General features: G+C 45.3%; 1 protein-coding gene across 2 annotated transcripts in view; it reads right to left on the bottom strand.

Annotated features, from left to right (window-relative positions):
- Positions 1 to 19765, bottom strand: part of PGCKA1 (PDCD10 and GCKIII kinases associated 1) — a 73754-nt gene extending 53989 nt beyond the window's left edge. Inside the window, exon 1 of one of the 2 annotated variants that reach the window (XM_074991784.1) lies at positions 19721 to 19765. The gene's annotated coding sequence lies outside the window, so the exon portion shown is untranslated. The remainder of the gene's footprint in view (positions 1 to 19720) is intronic. The other variant, XM_074991787.1, reaches the window with a different exon arrangement.
- Positions 19766 to 21566: the final 1801 nt, after the last annotated feature.

Below are 21566 nucleotides of genomic sequence, written 5' to 3'. Positions count from 1 at the left end.
TTGTCCTTCCATTGACTTCAGTGGTATTTGGATCAGGCCCTTCCACCTTTACTCCATGTACTTCTAAGGGAAGTTGAATGATTTCTGAGGAAAATTTCAAATTGTGTTGAAAAACCAAAAGCACAAAAAATGTTCTTGTTTTTCAGTCAAAAATTTCAGGTTTCTAATGGAAAAAGTATTCCCTAGGAAAGCACACGTTTCCTCTAGTTTAGTTGAAAACCCAGGTTTTGATGCAAAATTTTCAACCAGCCCTGAAGGGCTCCACTTTGTTTCTGGGCACAATTCGAAGTGTTAATGGAGATCTACAAAGCTCTGCTTGGTTTGGAACTTGGCTTTTTGGTCATCTCGGCTCTCTTGCACTTGTCTTCCTCCCTCTCAGAAACTGCTGAAACTGATTAGGGAGGTGGGCTTCATATACATGGAGGTTTAAGTTTTCAAACTCTAAAGTTGCATTGCCACTCCTTAGCCTGGTATGTAACTTAGTGCAGCTTAAGAGGGTGACTCTGACAGCCATTGTCATTGGAGACTTTCTTGTACTGTACACTTTGTCCTGTGCTTACAACTAATCTTATTCAGAAAAAAATACTATTCACTAATGGGTGGAATTTTTTGTCACTGAATGGAGGTTCATATATTTTGTAACATTTATGTCAATAAATAAGGCTCAGTTAACAGTAATCTAATTAGCTGGGGAAGTGGGGTTGACAGAGTCCTTGTCAGGTCCCTGGGCAAGCTGTGTGTTGGGGCAGGGTGGGAGGGGACCAGCTGCATGCTTCCAGATGGGGCAGGGCTGAGGGTATGACATGCCAGTGGTGATTTAAATGACCTGGGAGTTCAGTCATTGCAGGTGCTACAGTGGCTAGGAGCCCTGGGCCATTTTGAATAGCTGGGCCCCAGGGCAACTGTCCTTTGCAGTACCTAGGTATGTATAGGACTCCAAAAGTAGAGAACATTAATTTAGGCCAAGACTGGGAAAAAAGTGGGAATGTATATATTTTACTCTTATTTGTTAATTATAATTTATTTAATAATCAATGCTAGGTTCTAAATCCTCCTTGCAAACCTGAGATTAGTGGCCTGATTATCAAAAAGTGTCGAACTTTTTGCAGTTGTTGTTGAAGTCAATGGGAGCAATTTCATTATCTTCAATGGGAGCTGGATCAAACTCAAAGACATTTTGTGAAACAATTGTGTTTTGGTCGAGGAGTCTGTGCTTCAGAGAATCAGTAAGCTGCTTGTGATCTGTATAGCACTAATCTATGTGGGTTTGATTTAAGCACGTTGCTAAACTGATGGCATTGTACCTGCTATGTAACATTTTGAACTAGACCAATGCTCTAGCCAACTGTTTATATTCATCCAAATGGAAAATATTTCCAAATGTTTTCAATTACATAAGATTTTAAGAATGGAACTTGTATTGTACGTGACAGTAGCTTGTTGTGCGTACAGAGACCCTGTTTGAGATTAGTAATTTTAACTCCTACCATAATTTTCTCTTTGCGTGTGAATCTCTTGCTGGCATTTCAGTGTTCCTTAACCACACAGACACAACCTATTTACGGCTAATGTTAACAGAGAGGAACACGTATTGTGACAACTGAAGCTAAGGGCTGACATCAATCCCTGCCACATCTGCTGAATTCACATTGGGGAGATAATACAAAAACAAATATGCAAAGAATAGAGCTACACAGCAGGTAAATATTGTTCTTTCCATGTCCAACCTGAAGAAGTCAAACCAAAAACAGAAGCTTAAAGGACAATGAAAAAGCCTACATCAGTTTTAAAGACACAAGAATCTCATTTTTCACTGAGTTACAAAGACGCAGTGCAGTCAGTTTACTTTAGGAGTCTGAAATCCACAGGGCTGCATGCTGCTCTCACAAGAGGATATCATGAGAGTATCTCCTTTGAAGTTGGTGGAGTTAGAATTGTGCAAGTAAAGTCACAATCAGGCTCAGGAGTTAGGAGCCAATAACATTTTATATGCTGAAAGAAACTGCACTAAGTACCTGGCAATGCTGAGTTGCTAAGAAGCATTAAAAGGTGCAGTAGGCAGCAGAGCTGTGGACATTGGACCCTGTCGCCATGCCATCTGCTGCACGGAGTGCAAGGCCAGTGCTAGGAGACTGCATCACAGTTAGTCTGCTCCACCTTTCTGTAGTGCGGGGGGCAATTGAGTGTGGCGGCTGGGAGGGCGTGGGTAGCCTGAATCTGGGAGCAGGAAATCGGCCGAGCTCAGGCACTAACAAGCACATGAAGCAAGGCATCCCCAAAGGAGCTACCAACAAATCAATGCTGCAAAATGTCTCCTAGGGTGGATGCCAGCCATAGAAGAGCAGCAAATATCATGGGATTGTCTGGGGTCAGGGAGACCAGCCATCAGAGGGGCCAGGTACCAACAGCCTGAAGGTGCCTGGTGGTTGTGGGAATGTGACACTGCACATGCCAGTCAGGCTCAGTACACCCCTCTCTGTTTGTTTACATGGCTGGTGTAGCCACTTCAGAGCAAGCACTGGGGATCCCGCAAGGGAACCCACCAGCAGCGAAAATCAGCAACAATCTACCGGGAGCAAGGTGTCTTTGCATCCAGATGCCGCACCTTGGAAGTAATATCTGTCTTCTCTAGTGCAGTATAGCAGTGGTGGAGGTGTGGAGAGAAGTAATAGCGAGTAGAGACACGCAGTGTCCCAGAGCTAGGGTGGAACCGAGTCACAAAGACAAACACATGCTGCTACAGTGCATTGATCTCTGCTCTAAATCTGTTTCTCCTTTCAGCTGTTTGTTGGGTGGCTTTTGTGATGGCCCTGGGACCTTCCCCAAGCTATATGGAGTCTGGCTGGACGCAGCGCATTCTGTCTGTCTGTTTGCTGTAAAAAAGTCTGACCCTGCTCTCACTGAAGTCAGTAGCAAAACTGCTGTTGGCTTCAGTGAGGTAGGATAAAATGCCAACTCCTCCTCCTGGTGAGTAGGGAGGTGATTGAGAAAAGGCCAAGAACTCTGCTTTTTCTTCCTTGATGAGCTGGATTCTCCACTGCAGAAGTTGAGTAACATACAAAGAGACCAATAGGAATAGTCTGCTACAGAAATGAATCAGGCCTATGTGCATGCAGCATACACAATTTGGCCCACTGTTAACCTTATAAAAATATACTTTTCTTTTAAATGATTCGGGAGGGTTCTCAAGTGGCCATACAGTGATACTTAATGTGAGACATGAAAAGCTCCCTTGCTCTTTTTTTCCCTTGCAGACTTACAGAATAATTTTGTGTGTCAATTTACAATGGAACTTTGTACATAAAATCTTCTTTGTAGCCTGGGCAAAAAGTATCGGCACTTTCACAGCATGCACTTGTGGCTAATATCAGGGATATAAAATTACATAAATTGATGGATTAAAAAGCGGAGGAGACAAAGGTCATCCATTCAGAGAAATTTTTGCTTTTCTTTATTTGCTTTCTAGTTAAGCATTTAATTCAGTCTCGCCCAAACATTATGATCAACTCATAACAAAATACTAGTTCTTTCATGGGTCCAAGTGAAAACATGCTGGATTCAATCTCCAGAAGTGTTGTTAATATTTATAGCAACATCCCGGCCATCTAAATGACCTCAAATCACCCTTTTCAAGCCTGCCTCCAAACCTCTCTTGATGCCCACTTGGACATGAGTCTTTCAACAAGGGAATATGCTCTATGTGTCAGTCCTATCTCCTCTGACTTCTCTGTATTGCTTTCTCTAACACTATAATTAGCAACTGTTCTTTGTGCACTGGCCTGGTTGCCTAAAGCCATACTTGTAGGCCGTGTTCTTCAAAGCTCCCCTGAGAGAAGCATCATTAGGCCGTGCCATGGTTTAGATGGGAGAACACTCACGAATTGCTGGATTGCGTGCTGTTAATGCAGGAGGTGAGACTCCACCCATGAGTCATATGGTATGGAACTAGTACATCTATCTAGTGTTATATAGAGAGCCCAGCCTGGATACAAAATTGGTATTGGCATCTGTGAAAATGGTCCCTGGATATCCACACTTGAGGATATAAAGAGGATATATGTGGATTTGCAGGATATATAGCACTCTGGTGCAAGAAGACTTTATTGAGATGAAAAGTTAGAGTGAAATTCTGCCTGTTGGTTTTAACTAAAAATCCTGTGGCACTTTTATAGCTCTGTGACAGAATGAACAAAAAATAACATCACGTCCTGCAAAATGTTATCCTCCTAAAGGAAGAAAAGCCAGAAACTCTGTCTCGTTCACTGAGGACTTTGCTATTGCTCTCAGATATTCTGGTGATGAATGGCAGTATACGGCTCTCGGATGGATGGATGAGGTTTAGACACTGATGTGTTATCTCTCGTGTCGTAGCTAAATTGTGAGCTGGGAGTTTTATAATATGACTACTGACATGCCTTTACGAATAGTAACAGAGAGGCAGCCATGTTAGTCTGTATCCTAACAAAACAAAAAGCCAGTCATGTAACACTTAAAAGACTAACAAAATAACGTATTAGGTGATGAGCTTTCGTGGGGCAGACCCACTTCTTCAGACCTGAAGATAGATGTGAAGAAGTGGGTCTGCCCCACGAAAGCTCATCACCTAATACATTATTTTGTTAGTCTTTAAAGTACTACGTGATGGCTGGTTTGTTTTGACATGCCTTTGGTAGCTTCAGTTGTCTGAACTGTACGTAGTTTTATTTGTGGCCTCACAGCACCCAAAGACCTGAACCATGGCAGAGGTATTGTTTTCCACGAGACTGTCCCTCCCCTGCAGACCTTACTACTGAAATAGGCCAGGACGTGAGAGAGGGAAAAGGGCTGAATGACTTGCCCATAGTCAAGCAGCATGGGAGTGGCAGACCCTGGTGGTCTGTCTGCTAATCTACTGCGGTAGCCATTGGACTATACTGCCTCTCAGTTCATGTTGTTAGGAGCATGCCTGTAGCACTCATCGTCCCCATCCTTGGACCTCATTGGCTGCTACATTGGTTCAGAGTCCACAGTCATCATCAAGGTGACAAGTGCTCTGTAGATTTCCCCTCCTGTCTTAATTGGTTTGTTTTGTGTTCTCCAGACCAGCCCCAAACACTTCAAATCCCACCCTTCTCCCTGAGCCCGTCTTTGCCTTCATGCCTGGGGATAAGGGCTGTACCCTGCAAGCTACTGCACGCTCCAGCCCCAGTCCAGCTTAGCACTCACTCGCTTTTGGGCAAGTCACTTACTTTCGAAGCTTCTGAGTCGTTCAGGTGAAGTCAGTGGGATTATGGACACTCCCCCCCCAAGCTCCTAGTGACGCTTGTGAAGTGCAAATCCAGTACAAACACACTGAATGAAGGAGGAGTTGAAATCATCCCCTTACACGCTCTGTTCCTACCCCCTCTGATAAAGTCATGTCACCCTGCGTCTTGAGCCACCTCGCTCCCCCAAGCGCAAGCCTTCCTCCTTGAAACATGACCTTTGGATCCTTCCTCACCCTGGCTGTGGTCGGCAGCCTGCAGCTCCAGAGCCACAGGCAGCTCTTTAAGGAGTCACTTGTTGCTCCAGGCACAGCTGCGCTGGAATAATGGAACTCAGTTTAATTGGTTTAGTGGCTGACAGGGCTGCGGGAGATATCTGGTTATTAAATCAACTAAATTGAGCTGCATTATTTCAGAGCAGCTTGGCAGGGAGCCACCCATGCTGCAGCTGGGAGAAGTGAGCAGGAGAGCTGGGGGCGGGAGGGGTGGCCAGGTCGGCCGCTGCTGGAGCTGCGCAGCCCTGCTGAGAAGGAGATGGGTGGGGAGTACTGGCAGTGCGTGCTCGTGAATGCGCAGCTGGAGGAACTTGTCAGCTGAGGCAGGTTAGTCCTGGGTTTGGGGTCAGAGGGTTTAACCTTAGAGATGCGGGGGCAGGTCTGAGGCAGAGAGGGGTTAAGCTTGGGGCTGGGGGGTGAAAGTAACTTAAACTTGCTAACTGGTACAGATCATTGTGTGCGTGCTGTTCTTAAAACAGGTGACAAAAAGTACCATTTGGTGTTCTTTATTAAGGACTGTCTCGTATTCACATGGGTTGCGGCTCTTGAAGTATTGATTTTGTAACAGAATTTGGAAAAAATGACTCTTCTTGCTATTTTGGCCCCAGATTCTTACTTTCCCAGAATTCCTCATTGAATCATAAAATCACAGAATCTTAGGGCTGAAAGGGACCTCAGGAGGTCACTGTGTCCAGCCCCCTGCCTAAAGCAGGATCAACCCTAACTAAGTCATCCCAGCCAGGACTTTGTCAAGTGGGACTTAGAAACCTCTAGGGATGGAGATTCCACCCCCTCTCTAACTCTTTCCAGTGCTTCACCACCCACCTGGTGTAATAGTTTTTCTTAATATCCAACCTATGCCTCCCCCACTGCAATTTAAGACCATTGCACTTTGTTCTGCCATCTGTCACTACTGAGAACAGCCTCTCTCCATCCTCTTCAGAGCCCCACTTCAGGAAGTTGAAGGCTGCTATCAAACTACTTGTCTCTGTTCTCTTCTGCAAACTAAATAAGTCCAAATCCCTCAGCTTCTTATACATCATGTGCTCCAGCCCCCTAGTCATTTTCTTTGCCCTCTGCTGGACCCATTCCAGTGCATCCACATCCCTTCTATACTGGGGCGGGGAGGGCCCAGAACCGGATGCAATACTTCAGAGTGGCCTCTCCAGTGCGGAACAGAGGTGAATAATAACTTCTCTAGATCTGCTGGCAGTGCTCCTCCTAATGCACTCCAATATGCCATTAGCCTTCTTGGCTGCAAGGGCACACCGTTGACTCATATGCAGACTCTCATCCACTTTCATCCCCAGGTCCTGTTCTAATGCACTGCTACTTAGCCAGTTGGTCCCCAGCCTGTAACAATGCTTGGGATTCTTCCATTCCAAGTGCAGAACTCTGCACTTGTCCATGTTGAACTTTATCATATTACTTTTGGCCCAATTCTCCAATGATCTACTCTGGATCCTATCCCTACCCTCCAACATATCTACCTGTCCTTCTAGTTTAGTGTCATCTGCAAATTTGCTGAGGGAGCAATCCATCCCCTCATCCATGCCATTAATAAAGATGTTGAACAGTACCACCCCTAGGACTGATCCTTGAGGGGCACTCCATTTGAAACTGACCGCCAACCAGACATTGAGCTATTGACCACTACCCTCTGGGCCCATCCGTCAAGCCAGCTTTCTGTTCAACTTACAGTCCAATTATCCAATCCATGCTTCCTTAACATATGGGCAAGAATATTGTGGTAGACTGTATCAAAAGCTTTGCTGAAGTCAACGTATATCAATCCATTGACTTCCCCATGTCTATAGAACTAGCTACCTCACTGTAGAAGCTGATCAGATTGGTCAGGCATGACTTGCCCTTGGTGAATCCATGTTGACTACTCTTGATCACTTTCACTTCTTCCAAGTCCTTCAGAATGGATTCCTTGAGGATCCCCTCCATGATTTTTCAGGGACTGAGGTAAGGCTGTGTGGTCTGTAGTTCCCTGGATTGTCCTTTCCTCTTTTAAAGATGGGCACTATATTTGCCTTTTTCTAATCATCCGGGACCTCTCCTGATCTCCACAATCAAAACAAAAAGCAGTCAAGTAGCACTTTAAAGACTAGCAAAATGGTTTATTAGGTGAGCTTTCGTGGGATAGACCCACTTCTTCAGACCATAGCCAGACCAGAACAGACTCAATATTTAAGACACAGAGAACCAAAAACAGTAAGCAAGGAGGACAAAAAAGAAAAAGATAATCAAGGTGAGCAAATCAGAGAGTGGAGGGGTGGGGGGGAAGGTCAAGAATTAGATTGAGCCAAGTATGCAGACAAGCCCCTGTAGTGACTCAGAAAGTTCCCATCACGATTTAAACCATGTGTTAATGTGCCGAATTAGGAGTTAGTCCTTAGACAAAGGGTCAGTGGGCACAAAACAGACATCAGAACGCTCCAGATCCACAAACCAGTTAGTCAACATTTTAATGGAATGGGGCATTCTGTCAATGACCTAAAGGTATGCGTGTTACTGAAAAGGAATTATTGCACCATTCTGGAAAGGGAAACAGCCGAGCTGGCTTTTATATTCAAATTTGGCACATTAACACATGGTTTAAATCGTGATGGGAACTTTCGGAGTCACTATAGGGGCTTGTCTGCATACTTGGCTCAGTCTAATTCTTGACCTTCCCGCCCACCCCTCCACTCTCTGATTTGCTCACCTTGATACTCGTTTTCTGATTTGTCCTCCTTGCTTACTGTTTTTGGTTCTCTGTGCCTTAAATATTGAGTCTGTTCTGGTCTGGCTATGGTCTGAAGAAGTGGGTCTGTCCCACGAAAGCTCACCTAATAAACCATTTTGCTAGTCTTTAAAGTGCTACTTGACTGCTTTTTGTTTTGATAGTGTATAGCCTAGCACGGCTTCCTCTCTGTTACTGATCTCCACAAGTTTTCAAAGATAATGGCCAAAGGCTCTGCAATGACATGGGATGCATTAAATCTGGATCCATGGATTTGTGTTTGTCTAGCTTTTCTAAATAGCTCTTAACCTGTTCTTTCCCCAGTGAGGGCTGCCCACCACCTTCTCATACTGCATTCCCTATTGCAGTAGTCTGGGGGATGACCTCGTCCATGAAGACAGAGGCAAAAAAAGCTTGAGTACTTCAGCTTTTCACACATCAGCTGTCACTAGCTTACCTCCCTGTGATGGGGGTCCCCAAGCTCTTCACCCTGTCCTCAGGCAGGAGTGACTCTTACTCAGCAGGACAGTGGGATTATTAGTTTAGGACACAGGACAGGACACAGCATCTTACAGAAGAGTCAGTACAGCAGGCAGAGACAGCCAGTCCAATCCATGTCGGGGAGAGGAGCCCCGAGGAGACCCCGGAGCCAGCGTCTTGCTCCCTCCTCTGTCTCACTCTCTCCCAGCCCAGACTAACTGTTTTCCAAGTCCCAGTTCCAATTCAAACCCCTCAGGCTCTACCTCCTTCTTTGTCTGCAGTCCAGCGGTGTCACTGGTTGCCTTGGTTACCCTCAGCAGGAGCCCCACACCCTCTGTGAGCCACACACTTACATCCGTATCCTCCACTACATCACATCTTTCCCCACTTCCAGACCGAACTGAGCAGGGTCACTCAGCTGGTGACCTGAGGAAGTTTGGGGCTTTACCCGTGTGATTGAGCATCATCTGTGTGCTCGGTGCTCCCCTTGATGTGTACCACCTCCATGTCATAATCCTGCCGGGGGAGGCTCCACATCAGGAGCTTGGTATTGGTCCCTTACATGTGATGCAGCCAAGCAAGTCCCGTTTGTTCCCTTGGGTTGGTTGGTCTCCCTGCTTTGGCCTCCGGTCCATCAGCCACGTTCTCAAGTTGGGCAAGCAGAGCCTATGCAGGTGCTGCAGCACCAGCAGATCACATGATTCTTCTCTAGTCTGGGCCCTGCCCCATCTGCCCACCTGTCCATACAACTGCTCCAGCAAATGTTTGGAATTCAGTTACAGTCCAGTAAATGAAGGTACAAATGCTTTCCACCCTTGGCATTTAGTCATACCACCAAAATGGCTGTGTGCCTCAGTTTCCCCTTCCATATCCCACAATAGGTTTGGAATGTTCCTTCTCATGTGAGAGGTTGCAAGGCTAGTTACAGGAACAACGGTGACATTTCAGAATTGTAAACACCTTCAACATACAATTCATGATTATACATCAGTGTCATCATGTTACATGGCTCTTTCCAAATATTCAGTACATGGTACAATTCTACCGCTTTTGGTAACAGCAGCCATTGGTTACAGCAGTCAATATGAGTAACAAGCACAAAACCCTTGGAATTGTACCTTTGCAATACTCTTTCGTATACCACAAACTTTGTGTAACATCCTTGACAATCTGGCATTTTGGGGCTAAATGGCTGAGGTCTTTCCTTTGCAAAACCAAGTTCTAATCTTCCCCTAGCCCTGTGGGGTGGAAATCTGATCTCTCTGGGTGTGCCCTCCCTTCTAGCAGTATCTAGGCCATTAGTGATCCTTGGGAAGACCTCCTCCTCCCAGCCAGTCTGGGAATTTGCATACCACACTGCTTTCTGAAAAGTATCAGAGAGGTAACCGTGTTAGTCTCTCTGCTTTCTGAAAGTTGCTTTGTGAGTCCCAGATGCAGAATCCACATGAAGGAATCCCTGTTTATCCCTTACTGGCCCACAGCTCCTTTGTCCTATCTCCAACTTCTGTCTCCCCACGGAATCAGAAGTGGAGTCCATTATGAGAATATAAGTGTTTCCAGCATCTGGAGATGCGGAATTGCTGGCCCTTTCCTGCACCCTACAGAGATTAACTGTGCAGCTGCTTCATTTGGTTATCACAGAGCTGCTCACAGTCCAATAGTTTTCACTTTACTTGGATGAACTTCCGATTCCTGAGAAACTTTTACACTGCCTGATTATGACCCTTCCAGAGCACAGCCAATGGTTTCACATTCAGGTAGGTCCTGGCCATCGGGAGCTGAAACAAACTTCTCCACAGGCAAAGGGCTGGCTCTGGGTCTTACAGACAAGCACCTTCCCTGTTCACTCTCCTTCACTTCACTCCCATTTTCTCCAGTCCCCACAGACTGCTCAGGAAAAGTTTCAGGGAAATTCTCTTCCTCCAGAGCTTCCTCACACAACAACTCACCTTTCTCTGGCTCCACAGGGGCACTGCTTCCTTGAGCCACAACCAACTCCTTCTGGGTTTCACCTACACCCAGGATCAATTCTGGCCCATCAGGCAGATACCCACATAAACCCCTTCCAGGCAGACAGCTAGTACCACTAGACAAAAGGTTAGGATCACTCTCCTCCCTTCTGCTACCAGCTTCATTATTTTCTTCAGGCAGCATAACTCCATTGCCCATCTGCTCTTCCTGTCAGAGTCCTCTCACTCCCTCCCATTAACACCTCAGCATCAGGCAAAGAACAAGTACCAAAATCGTCTGGTCTCTGGGATTCTCTGATGATACTAAGTGGATCAGACCGAGTTAAAGCATCATCCTCCCTGAGAGACACAGAGGTAGGCCCACTTCCCATCTGGGCTTCAGCTGCACTCAGATCTAGCTCTGGGATCTTGGCACTGTCTCGAGCCCCCACAGGCTCAGACAAAGGATTCACTTCCCTGGAAGCAGAAGCATCCTTCCTTGCACCAAGGACCAGTGTCCTTATCAGGGATACCACTGCCGGTCCCAGAGACATTCCCTCTGTTCCAGCTCCCATGGCTGGATTCAGAGTCACACGTGGAACGCTCTTTCCTGGTGGTTCCCTCTCCAGCCACCCCAAGCTAGGGGAATCCTCCTCAGACAGTGGACTAGTTTCCTTATTGGCACCTTTTTCAAATGCAGGCTCTGCTCTCTTCCCAGGCATGCTGCTGCTGTTCAACACAGACAGACAATTGGAGGCACTCTCTCCTTTGTCCCAGACCCCCGGCTGGTCTCAACACATGCCCAGCGGGTGAAGCAGCTTCTCTCACAGACAACTTGCCATTCCCAGTGGACAAGCTGCTTTTCTCCACAGACACACAGGCCTGGAAAACTCTTCGCAGATCTGTCTTGGCCACTAGTAGATGATGGGTTGGAATCACTTCTTCCCTCCTTGAGCTGTGGCAGACCATTCAGTTCAGAGCTTCATGCAGTCCAGGTTCCCTACCCCGATCTGGGCTCACCCCTACAGGAGTTTCTTTTACCCTCAGCTCTGCCATTGTACGTTCATGCTGCCTTGTCCAGCTCCTTTAATCTCAATTCAGTTTCCAGGTGCTGTCACTTCACAGCAGATTTGCTGAGCATGGTTGCAGACTCACAGGCCGATGCCTGCTGCACCCCACGATTCCTGGAAGAATCCCTTCAATGCGCCAGACTCCTTGCAGGTCACAGGTTCCCAGGGGTTAGACCGTGGCCCCTCCACCCTCTGAGACTGACTCCAAGAGACTCCCAGAGGAACCCCTTCTTCAGTGTGACACCTGTTCTCAAGGACCACGACCACACTCTCTTGGGAAGAACTCCTTCAGTGTGTCAGCCTCCTCGTGGGTCACTCGTTCCCAGGGTTTACACCCTCTGCCCCTCTGGCTTCTGGGACCGATTCCAACGGACTCCCAGGAGTAACCCCTCCTCAGGTGTGACACTCCCTCTCGAGGACCACAACTGCAGCTGCTCAGGTTCAGCCACAGGCTCCTCCACTTCGGGAAACTGAACCTCACTGCCCGTCAGCACACCTGGGTTTCATTGGCCCCCGCTTCTTCCACCTGGCCCCCCGTCACTTACTGCTGGATGCTCCATCCTCAGGGTGGAGTACAGCCCAACCCCAAGCTCTGCACCCCATCCTCAGGCAGGAGTGACTCTCACTCATCAGGAGAACAGCGGGTTTATTAGCTGACAGGACACAGCATCTTACAGAACAGTCACTACAGCCGGCAGAGACAGCCAGTCCAATCCATGTTGGGAAGAGGAGGCCCCAAGGGGCCCCTGGAGCCGGGGCCTTGCCCACTCCTCTGTCTCACTCTCTCCCAGCCCAGTCTAACTTCTTTCCAACTCCCACTTCCAGTTCAAACTCTTCAGGCTCCACTTCCTCCTTTGTCCATAGTCCAGAGGTGTCACCTGGTCGCCTTGGTTATCGTCAGCAGGAGCCCCACACCCTCTGTGAGCCACATAGATACACATGTATCCCCCACTACATCACACTCCCTCATCCAGTAATGTCCCCGCACCCTACCTGATCACCCTCTTATTGTTAACATGCCTGTAGAAACCCTGCTTGTTACCCTTCACATTCTTCGCTAGCTGCAGTTCCAACTGTGCTTTCACCTTCCTGATTAATTCTCTGCGTTCTTCAGCAATATATGTATACTCCTCCTTAGTCATTTGTCCAAGTTTCCAATTCTTTTATGCTTCCTTTTTGAGTTTAAGCTCATCAAGGATTTCCCTGGTGTAAGGCAAGCTGGCTGTCTACCATATTTGCTTTTCTTATTATGCATAAGGATTGTTTGTTGCCTTCAGTAAGGTTTCTTTAAAATACTGCCAGTTCTTCTGAACTCCTTCCCTTTCCTATTAACTTCCCAGGGGATCCTGCCCATCAATTCTCTGAGGAAGTGGGAGTCTGCTCTTCTGAAATCAAGGGTCTGTATTTTACTGCTCGTCTTTCTTCCTTTTGTCAGAATCCTGAAATCCACCATCTCATGATTGCTGCAGGTCAGGTTGCCACCCACTTCTATTTCTCCTACTAGTTCTTCCTTGTTTGTGTGCAGCAGGTCAAGCTACGTATGGCCCCTGGTTGGTTCCTTCAGCACTTGTAGCAGGAAGTTATCCCAACATTCTCCAAAAACTTCCTGGATTGTCTGTGTCCTGCTGTCTTGGTCTCCCAACAAATGTCACGGTGATTACTGCCCATGTAACATAAGGAATAGTTGATTTGCATCAATCTAACAAGCTTGCCCCCGAAGTCCCTGCTATTTTGGCTCTGTGCTTACCTGAAGGGTATTTGTACGCTTAGGGGAAAATCGACCCAGAGTTGGTCTTCCAGGGTTCAATTTACCCTGCATACTGGGGATGCACTAAATCAAAGTGCCATGGTACCACCATCAACCCACCATGGTATTCTTGGTTGTCACAAGGAGTAAGGGAAGTTGATTGGACAGTTTCTCCCATTAAACACCGCCTACTGTGTGGGCGGCAGCAAAAATTGATTTTAGATACGTCGACTCCCAACTATACTATTCTTGTAGCTGGATTTGCATATCTAAAATCAATTTTACCTCCTTGTGTAGACCTGGCTGAAATGACAAAGACAGACGTGAAATGGGACTGTGTCATAAACAGCGATAACGGAACTTCTGAATACTGTTGTTACGTACTACTTACAAAGCACAGCTGAGCTGTTGAAGATGAAACCAGGTGCAGCTCTATAATTTGTACTGGTTTCTAAGGACATTTCTGTGGCTGTTTTTTTCTCATTGAAAGATCATGCTTCTTTCATTCTAGTGATATAGTTTTACTAGCCATAAGATTGACCTGGTCAAGGTTGATCTTCCGGGGTTTGATTTTGTGCGCTTAGTAGGGTTGTACAAAATCAAACTATGAGGGGTCAACAGTCAACCCCCGTATTCCTCAATCTCACAAGGAGGAAGGGAGGTCAGCGAGGTAAATTAATCTTAGATAAGTCTATTCCAGCTATGCAATTGCCATAGCAGGAATTGCACATCTATGATTGACTTTAAGGCCTAGTGTAGACCTGGCCTAGATCTGCAGGCGTTACAAAACTGAAATCATGGAACAGCTATGCTTCACAACCAATGCAAGTATTTAATACCATACTCCTAAAGCTCATTTTAAGAACATTTTATATAATGAAACATTTAAATGACTTAATGACTAAGCTGCTAAATACAGGTGTTCTATGACCCAGCCAATGTATAGAGACATAAAGGTCATGATAGACATTGGCTACATCTACACTAGTCCCAAACTTCGAAATGGCCATCCAAATGGCCATTTCGAAGTTTACTAATGAAGCGCTGAAATGCATATTCAGTGCTTCATTAGCATGCGGGCAGCTGCGGCGCTTCGAAATTGATGCGCCTCACCGCCGTGCGGCTCATCCCAACGGGGCTCCTTTTCAAAAGGACCCCGCCTACTTCAAAGTTCCCTTATTCCCATGAGCAGATAGGAATAAGGGGACTTCGAAGTAGGCGGAGTCCTTTCGAAAAGGAGCCCTGTCGGGACGAGCCGCATGGCGGTGAGGCGTGTCAATTTCGAAGCACTGCGGCCACCTGCATGCTAATGAAGCGCTGAATATGCATTTCAGTGCTTCATTAATAAACTTCGAAATGGCCATTTGAATGGCGATTTTGAAGTTTGGGGCTAGTGTAGACACGGCCATTGTCACTTAAAGGATGCAGGGCTCCTTTTTCCATTGGAAGCTCAAAAATGGGATGATTGTAGCTCTTGGTTCATTTTTCCCCCCAGCGCTAAGTACAGCTATGGAAATATATTTCCAAGTATCCTGAAGGATTTTCTGTATTGTTCTTGTGACATATTTGGGCCAGATTTATTCTTAATTATAGTTGTGTAAATTTAAAATTCTAAAATGAGTGGTATTTCATTTACACCCGTGTGGTTATGAGCAGAATACGGCCTACTGTCTTTTGGTGCTGGGTGTGGACAACACCTAGCACAGTGAGCTGCTGATGGATGACTAGGGCTTCTACGTGTCGTCACTGTCGTCATTATTATTATTTATTAATATCTCATGCCGGGCAGCAAGGTTAGTGACAGAACCCAGGCTTCAGGTGCAAAAGGGCTGACAGAATTGCTGGGCATCAGGGGAAACAGGGGTGGGGCTGACCTCATGCTCCCAGAAGGGGTGGGACCTCAGGTGGAAGGGCAGGGCTTGGGGGCTAGCTCTCCACCATCACCAGCCCTCAGGTGCCGCCCAAAACTTCAGCTGCCACTGCTGCCACAGTAGTGCTGGCCAGGCGCCCCAGGCCTTTTGAATCACTGGGTTTACGGCTGTTGTCCCATTTGGCCCCCTGCCGTCTCACAGGGCAGCCCTGTTCAGGTGCAACCTGAGGCACACAGCTGAATCTGACCTGCTTCCTGTGGAGCAGATATTCAGCTAGTTTAAACAGGTGCAGGTATGCTGCAGTCAACAGAGCTGTGCCTATTTACACCCACTGGCAATCTAAGCCAATGACTTCAAACACCTCTTAGTAACATTAGGGTTAGGCTAATACACCTAGTTTTTCAGAGGCAGGTTTGAATAAAACACATATGTTATTATCAAAGCTAGTCAGGATTTAATTCTGACTTCCTGTAGACCCACCCCTAACTAATACAAAACAAATAGACTTTGGTGGGGACGTTTAAACACAGTTTTCTGCTTCACAAACATTAATCTCTGAAAGAAAAAAACCTGTCATGTAGCACTTTAAAGACTAACAAAATAATTTATTAGGTGGTGAGCTTTCGTGGGACAGACCTACTTCTTCAGATCATAGCCATACCAGAACAGACTCAATACATAAAGCACAGGTTGACAAATCAGAAAAATTGTTATCAAGGTTGGCAAATCAGAAGACCAGAGGGACGGCGGGCAGCAGGTATATTGGAGGGAAGCTAAGAGTTAGATAAAACATCACAGTATGTAAAAGAGTCCTTGCAATGGGTCAGGTAATTGCTGTCCCAGTTCAAAGCACATATTAATGTGTCGAATTTGAATATGAATGGTAGGTCTGAGCATTCCCTCTGTAAACGGTTGTTAAAGTTCCTTTTCAGTGGAACATAAGCTTTCTGTCACTAATCTCTGAAAGGTTGTTGGCTAGGACAGGTGTTTTTAGAATAAGTCTAAGACAGTATCAAATCCTGTCACAGAATTTGTCCTGGTCTCAGTTGTCACACTGAGATTGATTTTATTACGTAAAATGGCTACTTTGAAAAAGCTAAAAAATGGTTCTCTTTGCTCATCACTGCAAGTGGAACCTCTCTGGCCTGGCATCTTTGTGGTCTGACTAGTTCTGAACCAGGGAATTTGCCAGATTAGAGGAGGTGAATACCAGCTCCTCTGCTGCTGCCAGCTGCCGTACTCTGCTCCAGCAGCAGCAGAGGGGCCATCGTTAACTTAGTGGGAAGTGCGGGTGGGAGATGGCACTCGAAAAAAGAGGCAGATGGCTGCAGAGCTCCACAGCGGGTGACTAGGAGTGCAGCCCCACAGGAGTGCACTGGGGCCCAAAGCTATTGGGCCGCACTCACAGCCCCGACCACCAGCCTCAAGGCTGCACTCCTGCTTCTTTCCCTGAGCATTCCCATGCTTTGTCCCCCTCCCTCCCTGAGCTTGACACCCACAAGTGAGCTCTTTGTGATGTGAGGGTGGCGGCAGAGTTGCTGAGTAAGGGGCCTGGCTTTACCCCATGAGTGCTCCAGCTTGGACCCACCCATGGTATGCTGGACCACAGATCTGGCTGAATGGTGGAAATGCAGACTAGAGAGGTCTAACCTGCATTTAATTACTATGTATTTCATTGAACCAATTTTAAAGTAGTCGGGCCTCCTTAATGGGAACCTGAAGTCTCATGCTGGTCAGTGGATGTTTTTCCTGGGTGAGGACAGCAAGATCATATGTATGGGGGTTTTCAAAGGCCACATCCTGCAAATCCCACTGTCCTTCTCTGAAGGTACATAAACTAAGAATACTGTGCCCCACCACAGCCTTAATAGACCTGGCTGAATTCTAGTCTTCTCTCTTCCACTGACTCACTATATGGCCCTATACTGATTATTCCTGGCCAGAATTTCAAAAGTAGACACCGTCTTGGCTGGTTATAGGTTTCTGGGTGTCCAGCTGAGAAATGCTGGGCTTGATTTGACCTGAGCCCTTTTGAAAATCAGGTCCCATATGTCTCAGATAGGGCACCTCCAAAATAAACTGAAATTCCTGAAATCAGTATCGCGGTTTGCAAATGTAAGTGGTAACCTCCCTGTGGGCTCAGTTTCCCTATTTATTAAATGTGGGTGATAATAGCTTTGTTTATAGAGCACTTTTTAAGCTTGACCATAGAATACAACCAATAGATGCTACATACATTATTCTCTTCTACTTCTCTTTCCTCATGTCAGCTGATAGTTGAGGGGATGAGAACACTTAAGGGCCATATACACAAAGATAAAGGGGGAAAAAACCCTCCCTCCTTTGCTCCCAGTACCTGTCTACCAGAACTACTGTAATCTGAATAGTAACAGAAACCAAGCTGTGCTAGTCTATACGCTATCAAAACAAAAAGCAGTCAAGTAGCACTTTAAAGACTAGCAAAATAGTTTATTAGGTGAGCTTTTGTGGGACAGACCCACTTCTTCAGACCATAGCCAGACCAGAACAGACTCAATATTTAAGACACAGAGAACCAAAAACAGTAAGCAAGGAGGACAAATCAGAGAGTGGAGAGGTGGGGGGGAAGATCAAGAATTAGATTAAGCCAAGTATGCAGACGAGCCCCTATAGTGACTCAGAAAGTTCCCATCACGATTTGAACCATGTGTTAATGTGCCAAATTTGAATATAAAAGCCAGCTCGGCTGCTTCTCTTTCCAGAACGGTGCAATAATTCCTCTTCAGTAGCACACATACCTTTAGGTCATTGACTGAATGCTCCACTCCATTAAAATATTGACTAACTGGTTTGTGGATCTGGAGTGTTTTGATGTCTGTTTTGCGCCAATATTGGACAGACTTCTAACTCCCTCAGACAAAGGGTCAACGGGCACAAAACAGATATCAAAACACTCCAGATCTGTCAATGACCTAAAGGTAAGTGTGTTACTGAAGAGGAATTATTGCACCGTTCTGGAAAGAGAAGCAGCCGAGCTGGCTTTTATATTCAAATTTGGCACATTAACACATGGTTCAACTCGTGATGGGAACTTTCTGAGTCACTATAGGGGCTCGTCTGCATACTTGGCCCAATCTAATTCTTGACCTTCCCCACCACCCCTGCACTCTCTGATTTGCTCACCTTGATTATCTTTTTCTTTTTTGTCCTCCTTGCTTACTGTTTTTGGTTCTCTGTGTCTTAAATATTGAGTCTGTTCTGGTCTGGCTATGGTCTGAAGAAGTGGGTCTGTCCCACGAAAGCTCACCTAATAAACTATTTTGCTAGTCTTTAAAGTGCTACTTGACAGCTTTTTGTTTTGATACTGTAATCTGAGTAACTCAGGAAACACTACTAATTTCTTTGAAGCAAGAGGAGTCCCCAAAGAGACGATATTATGGAAAACAGAGCCAGCATTGTCAAACAAGATTGGGTACAGTACTGCCTTCCGGGGAAGGGAACATAATGGTGAGTTATCTGAAACAACTACAATGTTTAAGGGAAAACAGAGGTGGGAAGAGATTATCTTCAAGCAAGAAGGAGAGAGAGCTAGCTCTGTTTTTGTCTAATGTTGTACACTAGAAAAATCTTCAGCAAAAGTGAAAATATGACCCTCCACGATGCTGACAAAGTCAAAGCACTCTCCTGCCATTCCAGGTTAAGTTAACATGGTTTACTGTAACTTTGCTATCTGATTCATCAAGTTTTAACGGAAGTATTATAATCACTACATGCACTCTCCCATGTCTTGATTTTGCTCTGTCTTTAGATCTTTGCATTTTCCCCCGTCTCACACCTGCCTCTTATTTATCTTACAAGTTTTCAGAGAGATGCACCAGCTTCTAAAAGGGGAAAAACTGGAATTACGTAATTTTAATGGCCATTCGTATCCACTATACTAGTTTCATTGAAGTGACTCAAACAATACACAATTTACAGGAGGCATAAATAAAGTCACATTCCCTAAACCCTCTCTTTTCAAGTATAATGAGTATAGCAAAATATACCCAAATAAGTACAAATGTGATCGGCTAGATAACAAAATTAACTTTTCAGTCTTTTTAGGTATGTTTTTATTGGTCGTATGTAACTTTTAAAAAAGCTGTCTGATCTACTTTGGTTTTCTACTGTGCTGTCTGTGTCTGAAAAACAATGCCGTGCCAGCAACAGGTGGAACTTCAACAAGCTCAAATATTTTGAGGACAAAAGTATTAGAAAGATATTTCTAAAAGTTAAAACAAAACACAGTGTAATAAATGTCCAGTAAATAATTTCTTTTGAAAGTACAGCTAATATCTGGAAATTTAAATTGTAAAAGAACAAGAAGGTTTCCTACCTGCAGCTTTTGTGTTGGTCAGGAAGTGCAGCTCTTTTCTGATTACAATCTCCCATGGCTTAGCTTGGTTTCTGCATTTGAATGTTAAATATGTAAGAATGCCTTGTTTAGCTTGAGAGTTTGCATGACCTCTTAATGAGACACTGTAGTTAGTGTCATTGGGTATGGAGGTATCACGTGACTGTAGATGAAAATAAAATCCTTTAAAGTTTGCATTTAATACTTCCTAGAATCTGTAACCCTTTACCTGCAGGCTGGATATGAAACCTGACCAACCTTGTTGTTTTAAAGGCAGCGTATGTACTCACAGACTATGGCTGCATTTTGAGTATTCTACGTATTAGATTCTCCCAAGTCACATACTCAACTGACCAGAAAGTTCCCCCTCACATGAGGTGTTTTTACGTAGTACTGAATTGTAGTCACCACCCTCCTGAGCGCTGCTGCTCTGATTGCAGCCCCATAGCTGAGAAGTGACATCAGAGGTGTCCGTAAAAATTACTGGTTTTCTTGGAACAGTTGCCTTTTGGGTGTGGTGTTACTTCCCGATATGATATGAAGGGAGGGTGCTTACTTGGTGCTCGATATTCGATGTTTGATTTGGTATTTGATACCAAGATGACACCCACGCCACTGCAGAGGAAATGCTAACTAGAGATATTTTAGGAGATATTTCTGGAGATACTGATACTCCTGGAGATTGCAGGCGGAGTTTTGGAAGCAACTTGTAGCATCACAACAACACTGCACAATTCTAGTTGGTCATTGCAGAGTTGTGGGTTGAACCATGAACACAATTTTCTCTAATCTGATGAGACTTTGGAAGTATTCTACAAAAATCCTTTCTCTCTGTCCGTTTTCATTTGGGGGCTTATGAAAATAAGTGTGATAGTACTGAGTACTGCTGCTGTACTTGTAGGTGCATTGCTGTCATGCATTAGAAAGTAACAATATCTGTATGCATGGGACTGTGCTACTTTGCCAGCACACATCGTGTCCTTGCTGCGAGAAGAGAACACTGATCATGCTAAAAATGTGGCGATCAGTCCTGCTTGCCTTATACACGTGAGGAATCCTACTGACAGCTCATGTATGTAGAGCAAGTGGGAGTTGTCTGTGGTGATTTTGCGTTATGTGCAGTGGGGACTGAATAGATTTCAGAACATCAGACCCATTTCACTCGTGGCCTCTATAAACTGGACACAGGCTCAGAAGATGAAACATTAATGTGTAAAACAACTGCGCCACCTAGCCTCAGTTTCTTACAGCTCCCCTTTCTCTAGCCACATATTCAAAGGCTAAACATAAGATGACAGTAAGCAAGTTAACAAAAATTGTTTGACAAGTATCAGAGAGGTAGCCGTGTTAGTCTGTAGCTTTGAGAACAAGAAGTTTTGTGGCACTTTGTAGACTGACAGATATTTTGGAGCATAAGCTTTCGTGGGCAAAGATGATGAAGCAGGTCTTTGCCCATGAAAGCTTATGCTCCAAAATATCAGTTAGTCTATAAGGTGCCACAAGACTTCTTGTTGTTCTCAAAAATTGTTTGGGTTGTGCTTGATGTAAATGAAGAAAGTGTGTTATGCAAAGCTGAGTTTAGTGAGCTGGTATGTGAGCTGAGTGCTCACACTGTCTGCTAACTCCAGTAACTGCCACGGAAACTGTTTGGTGCATCTTAATTCTTAATTCCTCCTCCCAAGCTTTTAGAGTTGTTGAAAATAATCTGAAAGAATTAGGAATGTTTTAAATATAAACACCTGCATTAAACTATGATGAAGATTTGCACTGCAAGTTCTGATGGTAGCCTGAAGGAATCATCAGTCTCTTAAAGATAAATGGACTTTGT

This window comes from Carettochelys insculpta, chromosome 4, assembly GCF_033958435.1.
Source record: "Carettochelys insculpta isolate YL-2023 chromosome 4, ASM3395843v1, whole genome shotgun sequence".
Classification (NCBI taxonomy): domain Eukaryota; kingdom Metazoa; phylum Chordata; order Testudines; family Carettochelyidae; genus Carettochelys; species Carettochelys insculpta.
The sequence above is the reverse complement of the archived record's forward strand: the minus strand, read 5'-3'. Positions and strand labels throughout refer to the sequence as shown.